The sequence below is a fragment of the Zeugodacus cucurbitae genome, chromosome 5 (genome assembly GCF_028554725.1).
Source record: "Zeugodacus cucurbitae isolate PBARC_wt_2022May chromosome 5, idZeuCucr1.2, whole genome shotgun sequence".
Lineage (NCBI taxonomy): Eukaryota > Metazoa > Arthropoda > Insecta > Diptera > Tephritidae > Zeugodacus > Zeugodacus cucurbitae.
This window is the reverse complement of record NC_071670.1, coordinates 51,405,169-51,421,510: the sequence shown is the minus strand read 5'-3', so window position 1 is coordinate 51,421,510 and position 16,342 is coordinate 51,405,169. Positions and strand designations below refer to the sequence as shown.

The 16,342-nt window shown below is 29.8% G+C and overlaps 1 protein-coding gene across 3 annotated transcripts in view; it reads left to right on the top strand.

The window, feature by feature from the left end:
- Window positions 1-16,342, top strand: part of LOC105210641 (UNC93-like protein) — an 84,083-nt gene that overhangs the window by 29,187 nt on the left and 38,554 nt on the right. For 2 of the 3 annotated variants that reach the window (XM_054231375.1, XM_054231374.1), the window contains one exon: window positions 1,551-1,653. The gene's annotated coding sequence lies outside the window, so the exon portion shown is untranslated. Of the gene's footprint in view, window positions 1-1,550; window positions 1,654-14,819; window positions 15,409-16,342 lie in introns of those variants that run through there. The other variant, XM_054231376.1, reaches the window with a different exon arrangement.

The window sequence follows — 16,342 nt, the reverse complement described above, 5'->3', positions numbered from 1 at the left end:
GTGGCTAAGTGATCGACGATCGATGACTGTCGATTGTCGTGTAACACGATCGCGCAAAGAATAACGACATTACAAGTGCCGCCGCACAGCAATCGATAGCACTATCAAAAATTATGTTACTTTTTTATCACGGCTATGTACTATTTCATTTTTAATAAAAAATTAATAATGAAAATAAAAAAAAAAAATCTCACAAAATATAATAAAATGCCACGATCGTCACAATATTGAACGAGCAAATTATTCAAATGCAAGTCTGATGTATGAAGCATTGTAAAATGCACATATGTATATATACATATATATCTGTGTGTTTGTTTACATTCTGTAACTGCAATAAAGATGAGTGCTACTTAATAGGTTTCACTGTACGTACGTACGTTCGCCATTTGGAGGCTCTTCCGACAGACAAACAAACAAGTTAGCCGTTGACAGTTGCGGCGCAACGTTTGTTGTACGATTTGATTTCCGATTGTTTCCGGTTAAAACTAGATATTAACTGTATACATATGAGTATATATATATTTCATTAAACGTTGTGTAGTGCTGTTGGAATTTTCCAAAGTTATTAGTTACAAGTTTATTAGTAGACATACCCACACATATGCATGCAGGCATATTTATAGGCAATCTGTGGAGAAATGGTGGCTCATTTGTTTCTGTTAACGATTACAAACGATGCGCCTGCATTTACTAGTTGTTAACGCATTTAGGGAGTTAATAAATTTAGTTAAATATGTAAATTTATATAAATGTGAAATATATATTTGTTTACAGCTCACTAGGTTTCACCGTAGCGCTCTTGTCAAGAAATTTGTATATGAAAGCAATAAGAATGATATCTAGTTGAATCTAATGTAATGGAGGCTGGATATACTTCAGTAGACTGGTATAACTAATTGCTATTCAATCTCTATTGGTTATAACTGTTTCTTTATTTATGCCAGTTGTCTGTTCGTTTAGACAAACTGGTTTATTCGACCAGTTTGTCTAAACTTTTTGCTTTTCGATTTATATTTCATTATGTCAGTATGTTATATTTATGCCAGTTGTGTGTTAGATTTGCCATGCTGGTATAACCGATGCTATTCAATTTCTACTTGACTATGTATGTCAGATTATTTCATTTATGCCAGTTTTTTGTTATGCTCGTCAAACTGATATAAATGCTTATCATTCGAACTCCATTTTATTACGACTGTCTCTTTACTGCTGGTACATATAACGGCTTGTTATTCAAATTCTATTGAATCATAATTATAACAGTTGTCTGGACGATTTGTCCTGCTTTGTACTTGCTTATGCCAGTCTAATTTATGCCAATTGCTTATTTGATTCATATACCAAGGCGTGAGAAACGATGTCAGTTTATTATATAAATTAAGTTTCAAAAAGCGAGGCTTCAGAGTATAAAAAAAATCTGAGAAAATTAAGTAAAATGTAGATTTTTTAATATCGATTTTAAATTCCATAAGAAAAATTATTTTTTAAATCCCTTATATAAAATTAATATATATATTTCTAATAAATTATTATTTTTTATTTTGCAGATCTTTTCTTTATTACGGGTGATATTCGTAGCCGTTAATTTTATACGTAAATAATTGATGGGAATCACCAAAGCGAAACATCTTGGTCAATTAGTCTAATCAGGTGAGTACTAATGATAAGGTGGAGTAAACAAATAAGAGGAAGATTACAAAATAGTTAATTAAACTCTCTAATTTAATTATTTATATCAACATATATAGTTTTTGTTGGTATTACTACGCTTGAGGAAAGAAATATATAGATGGAAGAAAGGGATGATCACTGATATGATAATTTTAACTTATAAATATGTAAATTAATTATTAAAAAAAACAAATAAAATTATATGAGGTCTACAACTTTGCTTCTGCCGTTAGTAAATTTGAATTTTTTTTTTTTGTATAAAAACGGTTACAAATGTCAATGAGCCTCAGCCGCACTTTTTTTGGAATTAAAAAAGAAAAGCAAAATTTACCGCAAATGTCCAGAATTCGGCTAAAAAGTGGCATTTTCAGTTGAGAATAAGTTTGGGATGCAAACAGATCTCTACAAATATTTTGTTGGGTTAATGTTGACACAAATATCCAAGATCGATATAAAAAAAATCGCTTTAATCGACCAGTGCATGACCCTAGAGACATCTATTGGAAAACGGCGAAAGCAAAGTTGTAGACCTAAATTTTATGATATAAATTTCTTTTGAAAAAAAAAAAATATTTTCAACAGATTTATGTAACATTTATAAGCAACCTTTAGCATCTATTCAGGTTTACTTCAAAACAATTGCTGACAAAAACTATAAGTAACTGTACACCAGGGCCTGTTTAAAAACTATTTTTTACCTTTGTTCGTGCAAAACATTATCAAACCTACGTCATTTTTGTTGAAGATTATTAAAATTTATCAACTATTTCATTTTTTCGTAGTTTTCATTCAAGTTTGTTAGAAACGAATCAACTATTTAATATTTTCTACAGACATTCTGACGCACTGACGCTCAAAAAACATTCTTTAGCATAATATGGCAATAAATAGTATGCTTATTTATGCAAAAAATGTTAATTCCTTTACCACAAGTGAAATCACCTTAGGGCCATCACACCACATATTATATGACCACACTCAAAGTACCACGCTCATGTCATATTTTACACGCCACTTATCGCCACTTGAAAAAACTGCTGATCACTGCTGCTTTTTTTGAATTTTTCTACCTGCTTCATAAAAGAAATCTAGAACGTGGCGTATATTTTATGGCTCATTAAAATTTCTTTAACGAAATCAGAGCAAAATCACAGCAGCAAAATCGTTTGGTAATGCGCGCAAAAGTGCGAAATAATAATAAATTAATCGTTGCATGCGCTAATTTATTTCATACCTTACGATTATGAAAATTCCTCCTAAATTTCGCAAATGCTTGCGTATGTCAGCTGATTACCCATACCCCAGATCGATCGTTAGTGATGACGAGCACTCCTGTGACCGACAACGGGCTTTTTTTTACCATCATTGGCGCAGCCATTGTAGTATTTATTGGCCATAAATATGGCGATTTATTGCCAAATAGTTGAATTTTTCTGTGATTTTTATTCTTTCACTTGGTCTGCTGCTCAATTGGGATGCTCTCGTTATCACGAAATATTTGGTGGGCGATGATAGTGATTTGTTTTGGTTTTATTTTGAATTCTATGCTGATAGTTTGATTTTCATTACAATGAGATTTAAGTATAGTTTTTGGAACAGTTTTTCATGTGACAAATAAAAAATATTAATAATATTTACAAGCAATATCTAGCATGGCAACTCTTTTCAGAACCTGTTCATAACTCCAGCTTCGATTAAATGTGTCTCATATATTTCATGACTTGTTTAACAATAGCTTTACAGCTTTTTATTCGCGATTTACATATTTTCTAAACTTGAATATAAATAACGGCAGATTTTAAGACCGTTAAAGAATATTTCAACAGTTCGTACATTTCTTTTATGCGAATACACAACTGCCTACTTCATGTTTCGCTGCCATTCTCCACCATTCCTCTTTATTTAAGCTTTACAGTTACAAACAATCAGCGCCAAAAAATGGCATTGATACTCTTACGTATGTATTATATATATTTTCTTATATATTTTGTGCATTTAATTGCCTCCACTGCCGTCACAGCTGATTGCTTTTTACATTTTTTCTCTATAAATAGAATTTTTTAATAGCCCCACACAAAGTGAAGGGAATTAAATATTTTTCGGCATTACAAAATATGCTTCATTGAACATTGGCTATACTATAAATACAGACATACGTCCATAAATTGTACGAAAATAACTGAAGACTTACAAAAATGCATATATAACTTTAAAAATAGCCAGCATTAACGTTAAATGATGTGCATTGCAAATATGTATATTTATGTAATGTAGATATATATAAATATCTTATGAATATATATGTAACTGTTTATAGCTTAGAGCTCGCGGCAGGTCGAAAAGTTTCACTGACCAGCGTAACTGGCATACAAATATATGTATATACACAAAGAGGGCGTGAGTAAAAATTTTGCTTAGGAGGGGTTTTGTATAAGAAAGAGGAAAAAATACTTCATTCTACTATCTATCCATCAGGTCGCTTATCTTCAGTTAATTTGCCTAAAACTCTTTTCATTTTGAGACTTCAATTCTGTACAGATGAAAATGTGCTAAGCTATTAAATACTTGAATTATAAAGTATTCCTAAAAATTGTTTTTGTCGATGAAGCAGTGTAATAAATTACGCACAAACTGTTTGAAGAAGAACCCTCAGAACTACTAATACATTTACATATATTTAAGCATTATTTATTAAACATATTTAACATTTTTATTAAAGGTTTTGAAAGCTACAGTCCAGTTTATTTCGGGTTTTATGGTAAATAATTTTATAGCAAACATTTTAGTTCATTTTTTATGTTTTATAACACTCCTCCATCCATCTGGTATCGCAAAGGACCAAAATTGGTCTATGTGTGGCTTTTTTTAGCCTGCCAGAGTAACCTAACCTAACCTATGTTTTATAAATCAGTTATTCAGATTCCGAATAAGTTAATTGATGGGCGGTATGTGCTTCAAACCTAAATGTAGGGTCTTCCAAAAGCTGGAGTACCGTTATTGTTAAAGTATATCAATTTTAAAGCATACTTGCATTTTCAAATATAAAACTGATGTTACTCATAAGACCGCTCTTCCAACTAATTTAAACTAAGTTGCCCACTCATTTAAAATCAGTTAGTACACTTTCTTGTAAACGAAAATCTGTGGAAAGGGTCACTTGACCCCTCAAAAACACCTCCCTGCGTGCGGCCCTGACATACATAAAGCATAAAAGCAACGCGGCAACATCTTGGCACTCATACCAATCGTAAAACAACAACAATAAAAAAAGCGAAAACAAAACTGGCAGCAGCAAACGTGAGACGTTATTGCGGAACTTTAATTGAAATGCAATTACCTTAGCTATGGTAAGCGATAAAACTAAAAAAAACTCACACACACAAAATCATAAAAAATGAGCAAATGTAGCAAAAACTATCAATTGACCAATAAATAATAAGCGCAACAGCTGAGTAAATAGCAAGTCCTTGCCGCAAATACCAAATTTTTTATTTTAATTTTAATTTTTTTTTTTTCAATTTCAACATCATCACAGCAGCGCTTTCGTTGTTGCGGAAGTGGCACATTTGCGGTTCGCAAAAGAAAAACAAAAATCACATAATTAATAATTCCATTAGTACTGCATGCGTGTATGTGTGCACAATTTCTCACTTACAAACAAAAAAATATTTTTTTTTGCTAACTGGCATTCTAATCGCCATGAAGGTCTGCTGACTTCCCAACGACTTGTAGTGCTCTTGCTTTCTTTACACTGTGCATTACATACAAACACACACACACATTTGCATTGCCATAGATTTTTTTCTCAATGCCTTTTTTCACACATCGCCAACAACAACAGCAACATTTTATTTCACAAGCAGCAAATTAAAGTATCTAACAGTACCTACCGGACAGTCGGAAGCAATTCGAAGGTGTGAAAGAATGTAATAATTGCTCTGTTCATTAAGTAAAGAAAACTGTAAAAAAATAACCGCAAGCAACAACAACAACTACTTTAAATAAATATTAACTCAATTAAAGGCTAAGTGTTGTTGTTGTTAGCAATTTCGCACTGGCGCTACAAAAGGCGCTGAGTGTTGATGATGGTTCATTATGTCTGTCTGTGTGTGTATGGGTGTATGGGGTACTGTTTGATTAATTTATGCCTTTTGATAAGATCACTACGGTTGTTTCAACAAATGTCTACTATGTAGTGTTTGTTTTATTTTGAGTTGTAAACAAATAAATTAAATACGCGTCTATTACTAATTTGTTTACTTAATTAATTGCACAGTTCCTATTTATTACACAGGGATTCACTTCCGTCGGCGATGTTGAAATATTTTAATACTATTATTATTAATAAATCAGGTAGTTGATAATTTGATAATGTTTTGTATACTTTGTTTACCGCTATGCTGAGTGGCTGTTTTATTAATAGCGCATTACTGCATTTTGCATTTGTTGCGGGAATTAAATACTTCAGTTCATTACTTTTCATTTCGCCGGCGAGAGTTAACTGTTAGATGCATCTGAAGTGTTTAAAGTGGTTTTATGGAAAGTTGTGAACCAGTTTTCAATTATAAATATTTTCATTGCTAAATATTAGTAAATATTTTAATTATTTTTTTAAAAATTTTTGTTGTTTTAAGACTTTATAAAATTTTCTCATATTTAAAAATTAAGGATTTCATATTTTATCCAAATACTTCAAAATTGTTACCAAATGTATGAAAATTATGTTAATTTCTCAACTCTTATTCCCTGACAAGCCATTGCTATTCTGACGTCATGAAATTGTCTTTTCCAACGTATAAGCATACTATTAGGCGATTGCTGAAATTAAATTGACCTTCCATTTAAATAAGTTGTCAGTCTTCTTTCAATAATTGGAATAAAATTCAGCTCAATTCTTGTTTCTTTTTTGGACTCACTGAAAATACTTTAAAAACTGAAAAATACGACAGCTTTTTACTTTAAAATTCAATAATCATGAAATCAGAATTATTTTTGAAGATTTTCTCTTTCATGAACACTATTGTGGTCTACGGAACTCGTGTCCATCTGGACCAAGTACTTGATATAAATAAAACTCAAAGCCCACATTTCGTTTTTTTTTCATAGTTCCTTTTTTATAAAGAATATAAATAATAATAATTGAATAAAAATAATATTGATGAAAGATGGTTTATGAGGAAGTATAAGTCTACCTAATTATGTTTACATTTGATAGATGGCGCTACTTTCACAATGGTACAGTTTATCAGTATTTGGAATAGATCCTCACATATAATTATGTACATTTATTGCTTCCTTTGATTTAATGAGTAATTACCTCAAACCAGTATCACGTTCTATTCTTAAGAAATTTTAAACACACCTGATTTGGTGAAAGACACCTGAGGATAAAGTAGGCCCTAACTACTTCTTTTGATTGTAAAATGAAATTGCTAATGCTGGTTTCTATCCGTTATTAAGTATAAATACACAAAATTTCATTTCTATCATTTGAGTCTACATAGTATAATTTACTAGGCGATTTTTTTTAGTATTAAGCGTCATGTAAATGTGTTACATTCACAGTATAGAGTAAATAGAGCTATTGTCATAAAAATATGGGTCAAATATTCAATCTATAATATTTTCCTCGAATATTTTCTAAGAAAACCAGTTTACATGCATCTGCTTTCGGCTCCTCTATAAAAAATAGGAAATCCGGCCCTTTTGCATAAATAATTACTGGAAGTACTCATCTACTAACAGCAAATAGTAAAATTTAGCAACAAAACAGAAAAGGAAAACGAAGATAATAATAATAAACTGCTTGAGAAATAATCGAAAAAAACGCGCAAATCATGAGAGAACAAAGCGCAGCGGCGTTGGACAACTTCCGAAGCGCATTAAATAGCGGGTGTTGCAATAGTAATTTGCACATATACATACATATATTTTGCCAGATATGAGTTTATGTAAATTGTAGACAGGCTCATTTAAATATTATATAACTAGCATGTGTTTCGTGTCATTATTTATCGTGTATTGTTGTGCTGTCATCTGTTAGTTGCTTTCAAGAATTCCCAGCCGTTGCATGTGAGCAATGACAGTTTCGCTGACAGCAATTTTTTGCAAAGTACAACAACGATAAATCTGTATATTATATATTATAATACAATAATAGTGATTTTACAGTTAATCTAACGAGATCACTAGCGCTTCTAGTTTGTATAGAAAGTCAAATAACAGTAATATAGTATAATTCTTACAACAACAAAAATAAGAAGTGCATTGCACGCAAAAGTTTATGCACAATTTGCTGCTGTTGCTCTTTTGTCTACTTACTAATTCGATTATAGTGTTTTTTTTTTTTTTTTGCTAATGAGTTGAGAGAGAGCGTGATCGCCACTGTCAGTGGGTGGTCTAACACGTTCAGCGTTGCGCATTTGCGCAATTAAGCACCGGAAAGTCAGTTAAATGCGTTAATTTGCAATTATAACTGTTGTTTGCATTTTTAGGAAATTCTAATTAATTTTTATTTTATTGAAAAAATGTTGGGGTGTGTATTGGTGATATAGTATGGTGATGAGTATACAGGCGGTGCTATTTAAAAAAAAATATTCATTAAAGTTTTATGAACTAACTGAACTAATTTGTGAGCAAATTGTTTTCTTAAACTTTAGAAAGCTTTCAAATCAATTAAAATAAATTATTATATTATCCAAAAATTTGTTTATAGATTTTTAGGGTATTACTATTGTATTATAAGATTATACAAAATTATTTTTTAATTTTTTTTTTTATAAAAATTCTATTTTTTCATAAAAAGTAAAACCAAACAAAAAATAAAATAAAAAAATATATTTAATTTTTATTAAAAAAAAATATTTTTTTATTCGACTTTTATTATAAATATGTATTTTATTTTATTTATAACTGAAAAAAAAAAATTTTTAATAAAAATTAAATATATTTTTTTATTTTATTTTTTGTTTTGTTTTTGTTTAAATATTTTATTTTATTTATAACTGTAAAAAAAAATTATTAAACTTTTAATATAAAAATTTCGTGAATTTTATAAAATATATATATTTTATTTTAATTATAACTGTAAAAAAATTAATTGAATTTAAGCCAGTGCTGAAAATTTTGTATTAATTTTTTTAATGCTATTTTTTGCACCTGTCCCTTAACCTTGAAATAACCCATATCACATAACACCCAAATTTAATAAATTCTAGCCATTTTTGCGTCATATAACTAAAGCATACCAGACTATTTTGCTTTCATTAATCACATGCTTGCGATGAGGGAAATTTTTCGCGTTTATAAAACAAAGTGTAATCAATGTGCAATAATCTCATTTTAACTAATAATCCTGCGGCGTATTATAAATAATTAAATACTAATCAATGCATACAATATTGCGCGCGATATCACATCAAATGCCGATACGCCGTCAAGCGCTTGATGAATGACTTGCATGCGAGTTAATAGGAATGTGTTTATGAGAGAGTATAGAAAGAAATTTGGTGGAGTGTGTTATAAAAATCTTCAAAATCAAACTCTAATTTTAAAATGATTACAAATTTGATGTATGGTCATAAATATAGAATTTTGTAGCTAATCATTTGGCTAGAAGTCGAAAAAGTCGACGCTACTTTTGTATTTTTATTTTTCATTGAAGCGAAAAAGCAGCGCACTTTCAATTGCCACCGTCGTCTATCAGTGATTGCTGATAAGAAAAACGGCAATACGGTGTCATAATTTAAATTGGTTGTCAGTTTTAATTCCTCTACGCGATAAGTTGTGCGAAGGCGGAAGAAATACCCACACATATGAAAGTATTGGCAACAAAAACGGTGAATATCAAGCATACAGAGAATTTTGTGAATTTTTCTTATTTAAATTTCATTTATTATATGCAAAAATTATATCTAAAGCAGTTAGCTGCTTATGCTCACAACTACTTATGTCGGCTATAAATAGCGCATTTTTGTATTTCACACTTCAAAAAAATTATCATTTTTAATCGATCAACTCGTGAATTTGCCCAACTCTACAACAATTACAGTCGCCATAAAAATAGCTCCCATACATGCCGCAGCGCCTGCCATCGTATGTAGCGCCTGAAAACTTATCGCTTCCGCTTGAGCACGAAAACCCCATTCAAATAATTATTAGCCACTTTAACTAACTGCTACTGTCTATTTTTAACATAATGATGAAAGCATTATTAAAATACAGCAAAAAAAGCATTTTTAATTTTTTTTTAGAATTTTCAGTTTAATAAATTAGGCAGATAACCCTGATTATCATGCCGTTGTGACTACAAAAGAAAGTAAAAAAGCGCCGAAAAAATAAGCAAATTAAATTAAATAAATTATAAAATAAATAACGTTGATATCAATGATAACAAAATTAAACAAAGCACCGCTCACCGCTTTGCTCAACTTTTCAAGGCAATTTTAGTGTAACTGGCGAAATTAAATACCGCTAGATGGCGCTGTAACTAAGTTGGTACGATTTATAGTAAAATTAGACTATTCTTCGACATACATATTTGGATAACACTAATTGTCAGAAAATTTGCCAGTTTACTAAACCAGAATCCGAAAAAAAATTATAATCTTTTTTGAAAGCAGTTCCAATTGTTAATCTACTAAGTATTGCCTACATTTCGGCGCATTGACAAAAAATTGATAATCTTCATTTAAAGTGAAATCTAAGTTTTTTCATAATCTGGCAACCACATTGCTTCTAAATTAATGACAATGATTATCATCGAGAACAATTGTTGACAAAGAAAAACCTATTGTGTATTTAAAAATATTTTTTTTTTTTTCGCAAACTCATTTGAAGCACTTAACACACACTTAAAAATAATCACGTTTGGTTCTCTGTTATTATCTTGCTATTGTTATCATATAGTTATTAAATTTTTTTGCAGTATTTTCAACTAAAAATATAGAAAATATACATTTGTAATTCACTTGTATGATTAAATATCAAATTAACATGAACATATAATTATTTAATAGAAAACCCTCGAGGAAATTTTTCAAAAAATTACTATTTAGAGTGAATAGAGTACGTAAAGTAGTATGGAGAGAATTTGTTTATTTCATGCCGACTTTTTACTCTCCTATTTTGATACGAAAACATATACTCTTCAGCCGAAAAGCGCCAATCTTCATAATTTGTCTACTCTTTATGTTTGTACCATGGTTCCAAGAGTTGTATTCAATATAAGAGAAGTTGCTGATAACTCATTAAAGTGACAGAAATCTTTGCTAGTCCTGCTACATGTGATTATACCAAACGATGGTATTTATACCAGTTGCTTGTTCGATTCGTCACTATCTAAAGTCCGGCAATATTGAGAACAACTTTTATTTGGACAGCTTAAGCATTTGTTTCGAGGGCTTCAAAATAATTTTTGGTGGTTTACTATGATTTTAATCTAATTTCAGCTACCTAGCATTTCCTTCAGGGTCAATGCCTCAAACCTGTAATCAAATATCTTAAATATGTATACAGATATGCTTGTATGATTATTTGTTCTTTTCCCTGTTTTCGCTACACCTCAAGTGTGAAATCAACGCTGATGTTGATGAAGTCAAAGACTAAAAATAACCAAAGGCTTGTCAAAATGCGTACGCAATATCAACGTTGTAATCTCTTGGCAAATTAAATTTTTTTATGTTAACCGAAGATGCTACGTTTGCTGCTGGTGTGTTGCTTAAGCTTCTTATATACTTCTACATAAAAGAAATAAATTTATTAGTATATGTCAGGCACGTGCTGAAAGCGGCAAATATATTCAAAATTGTTTTAAGAATTTTGATACAGTTACAGATATTTATACAGAGCATTATGTTGAATATCTCGAAAAATGTTTATGGTTTTGTTTTGATTCCAATTATTTTTGTTTAATTATTTTCTTTGTTATATATTTAAACGATTCTTGGAATTGTAAGTTTCTGCATATTTATGGCAGTAATTTTGAGTGTAATTTTTTTTGAAAGAATTTTAAAGAAAAAATTTGATAATCAAAAAAATAAAAAAGAGTAAAGAGAAAATGGTCTCTTGTAATCCATTTTTTTCGAAAAAATCATTTGAAATTCTTCATAAAAAAATTTATTTTTTTATTTTAGTTGCTTAATTTTCTAAATTTTTATTTCCAACTACCAATATGATTGAGTCTACAATCATAAATTACTCAGTAAAGTCATTTACCTATCGATATTTAAAACAATCAGGAGTGTTGAGTTGTAATAGACAGGGTTATTGACCGATTTCACGTTGAATTGGTGAAAGCAAAGCAATGAAAAATATTAAAAATATGTAAAGCTGGTACTGGTAAATTAACAAAAAATTTAATAAAATTTTCAGTATAACAGTTTCCCTTGTTTTTGTTAACCAAACAATAATTTAATTGCCTGCACTGCCAAAAGTTCATTACTAAAATTAAATTCAATTCTCATATTAATATAAATTTAATAATAATATCACCGTTTATTTATCTACCATGTCTATTTTCGTACGCTTAACTCGCTTGTGGCATCAATACGCGGCGGCAATTGCCCTACAACAACCCATCGGCAGCAATGAAGCGCCAACTTCTACGCTTATCTGTCACATATGCATACGCGAGTGTGCGTTGTACACGCTTTCAAAAGCAATTTTGCCTTTCACATTTTAATCATGAAGTTCAATAAAAGCTTACAAACACCTACTTGAGTGTGTGTGTGCGTGTGTATTATTCTGTATATTTATTTACATACTCGCATAATAAATTTATCTCACATGCTTGTCACTCAAGTGTGCTCAGTGCATGACTCACCGTGCCATCAAGCATTATTTGAGTCAAGTAAATAAAATCAAAAGGCAAAACTAGCTGATATGTATGTATGTCATTGTGTTTGTGTGTGTGTATGTGATGAACTGTACGTTGTAATTTATACAGAGAAGAATTGTAAAGATTGTAAAGCGTGCGGTGTATTTTAATTAGCAACGGAAGACTGTAAACTAGCATGAGAGAACGTCACTATCTTATCTTTGAATTTATATATTATATATATTAATATTATAATTTTATTATTATTAATTAATTAATTTTAAATTAATTGCAAATATTCTTTACAATGTGTGTAGTGAGTAGCGACACTTAATTAAATTAAAAATAATTTTATCAAAATTTAACGGCAATTAAATTGTCTAGCAACAGTGTAGGTGGCATTTGAAATTTGTAAAAAAATGTAAATTTTCTTATATAAGTGGCTAAGTTGGAGCACGTGTGCACTTTTTGAGAAACTAACGTCAAATTCAATCAAATATGAAAAGTGTTAAATCGCACAAACAACTGGTATAAATCACAGAGACTGGTATAATGAAATATACTCAGCAGGAAAGAATATTAGGATACTTTAATGAGGTATCCATGCTCATAAGTGACTGAAGTGGAAGACGTGTACACTTATTGAGAATCTAACCTCCAAGAGTTCAATTCATTTACTTCTGAATAGTAGAAAATCGAACTAGCAATTGGTATAAATCAAGTAGATTAGTGTAATTAAATACATTCAGACTAAAATAATAAAGAATAGCATTCTCATAAGTGCCTGAAGTCTCACAATGTTCAAGTCACTCATTTATGAAAAGTGGTAAATCTGGTATAAATCGTATAAACTGGTATAATTAAATGCAGATAGAAAGAAACCGCTTTAATGAGGTAATCACATACTCTCTGCTATTGAAGTCAAATGGATAACGGTATTTCTATTTTAACAAATAAATTTTTTGAGAAGGAACGAAGCTCAAACACTGAAAGTAGAGTAGTTGAGGTCCGGAAATGGATATTACAACAAAATCAAGTTAATCTATAATATTCTTCGAATAAATTTAAAATGAATTTAAGATAATCTTAAGGGTTTATCGACTACTGTCTAATGAAAATAACTTTTCAACTCCAATAAAGCACCCTTTATAAATTCGTGTGCCTCGTGCCATCCTAACTGTCAAACCGCATGCAGATAACATTCAAGTGGATTTCTATTACTGCAAACAAGTTGACAAACATACGAATGTCGTACAAATGTGACAGTATCTATATATGAAAACAGATTTTAGTAAGCTGATGAGAAATATACTTAATCGGAGAGATATCACCCGCACACTGCTTGTAAAAATCCACAAAATAATTAAGAGAGAGCGCACGAAAATCATTAAACAAGCTGAAAAACGTGACTCATCACTGTAGTAGATATTTTTAAAAAATTATTAGCGTAACTAGTTTAATGCTAACTAGAGCATTATACCATGCTCTAGAATATAAATTATTTTATAAAAAAATTATTTTTTTTTAAATGAAGATAAGTTTCTAAATAAAAATTTGAAAATCTTTAGAGTAAAATGTTCAACCATTTAATTGAAATTAGTCATAATTTACAAAATATTGCACAATAATATTGCTAACTAGACTACTTTTGCTTTAGTGACATAGTACTATAGGTTAATTTACTCAGCCCCAACAAGTACTCCAACGCACACAAGCGCACATAACATAGTGTAAATAATCGTATAATCAGATAGTGAAAACAAATCAGCAAATAATGTGAGCACACAGACAAAGCAAAAAAAAAAAGAGCGAAAAACACTGTCAAACAGGCATCACCGTTGGTTGCGTATACGACGCGTCGCCTCCCAACGCTGGCCACACGTTGGTGGACACTTTTGATTTGATTTTGTCTAACATTTTATTACACACATATACGGCTGACCAGTTAGAAGTGTGATTTACAAATCAAAGAATTGCTTAATATTGATTAAAAAGTAAAGAAACACACACACACTCTCACGCAGTGCGACCAAGAGACACACACTAAGCATACGCGACACTCGTGTGCATTCACATTTTTTTATTGCCAATTTTTATTATCGCACATTGTTTACGCCATCGTGGCCGTGTATCTTTCGGAAATAAATATTCAACAAAATTTTTAACTGCTGCAATAACAACAACAACTGCTACTCCAGCAAGTGAGAGAATAGCAATCACAGCAAGAACCACAACAACAATAACAATGAGTGTCTACAACTGTTGCTTTATCAATTTCTTGAAGAGTTACTGTCGCCGAGATATTTTTCATTTAAAATTCGCGAAGTGTCGCTAATATTTGGCATTTATCGTTTGACCATTAAACGAGCAGCAGCAACTCAACGCAAATCAAATCAAATCCAATATATGTACATGGTACATATATACACACTTCATACAAGTGTAGCAAACGGTATTTAAGAAATAAACGTTAGCCGTTAAGTGTGCATTTAGAAACATACATGCAAACGTTAAAGTACTCGAGTAGCGTTGAAGGGTATTTGGCTGTTAAACGCGTATAAAGTGTCTTAAGTTGTTGAGAAAAATAATATTGTTTAAATATACATACATATTATATATACATTTAGAGCATTTAGAGCGAGATTTAGAGATATACAAACGTTTTATAGGTAAATAAAACACTTGAGTTGAAGCTGAATTACTTGACTATCGAATTTATATTGTATGTGATATTAATAAAATACTTACTCATAAGTTGTGGTGAAAATAAAGAAAAACATTATTAACGGTAAACGTGTGCGCAGACAAGTGCACAGCAAAATTGAAAACGTCTCGACAAAATCGTTTTTTTTTTTTTTTTTTTGTGATACGATCATCAGCAACAACATCCAGCTCCATGTGAAGCAACAGAAACAAGAGTGAGTGTGCCAAATAATTTTAATTTAGTTGAAGACAATTTTTTTAAATTTAAAATTAAAATTTTTAAATATTTTTTTTTTTAATAAATTATAATACAACAAATTAGCTTTAGAGTGCTTAAAATAATTTTCTAATAGATTTTTTATTTTTTTTATTGAATAAATTGAGTAAAATTCGTAAAATTATTAGAAAGATTAGAATTTTTAAAAAATAATTAAAAAAAAATTGTAAATAATTTTGAAATATCCATAAAATAAATTTCGTTTTTTTTCTAATAATTTTACCAATTGTACTCAATTTTTCAATAAAAAATCAATAAATTTTTTTAAAAAATTTTAAAATTAGTTTAAAGATGAAATTGTGCCAAATAAATAATAATACTGAGTGTGCTCAACTAACAACATTTGAAATTTTCTTAATAAAAAAAAAAAATATAAAAACCGTTCTGTGTAATCATGTAATCATAGTAATGCAATTAAAATTACAACACAGTTAATTATTTTTGCATTTAAAAATTAATAATTGAAACATATAACAGTTAAAAAGCATTAAAAATTGTTATTATTTGAAATTGTCGTGTAATTGAGCGAGTAATTGTAATTATACGGTAATTCAATTACATGGTATTTAATTACTGAATTTTTAAATAATTCAATTTTAAGGATACATTTTTGCATGTATTCTCTCTGAAGTGTCTTTAAATATTAAAAAAAAAATGGAATTTTTCAAAATTACTGCAAATCGAGTTAAGCTGTTTTACGATTAAAAAATTTTGTAAAAAAATCATAATATTGAAAAAAAAAATTGAAAACTAAGACCACATCTTTACAGAAAACGCTTAAAGTTTCTTTGCATACAATTTTTTTTGGGAATTTTACAAAATTATTGTAAATCAAGTTATGCTGCTTTATAGTTCAAAATTTCAAAAATTTA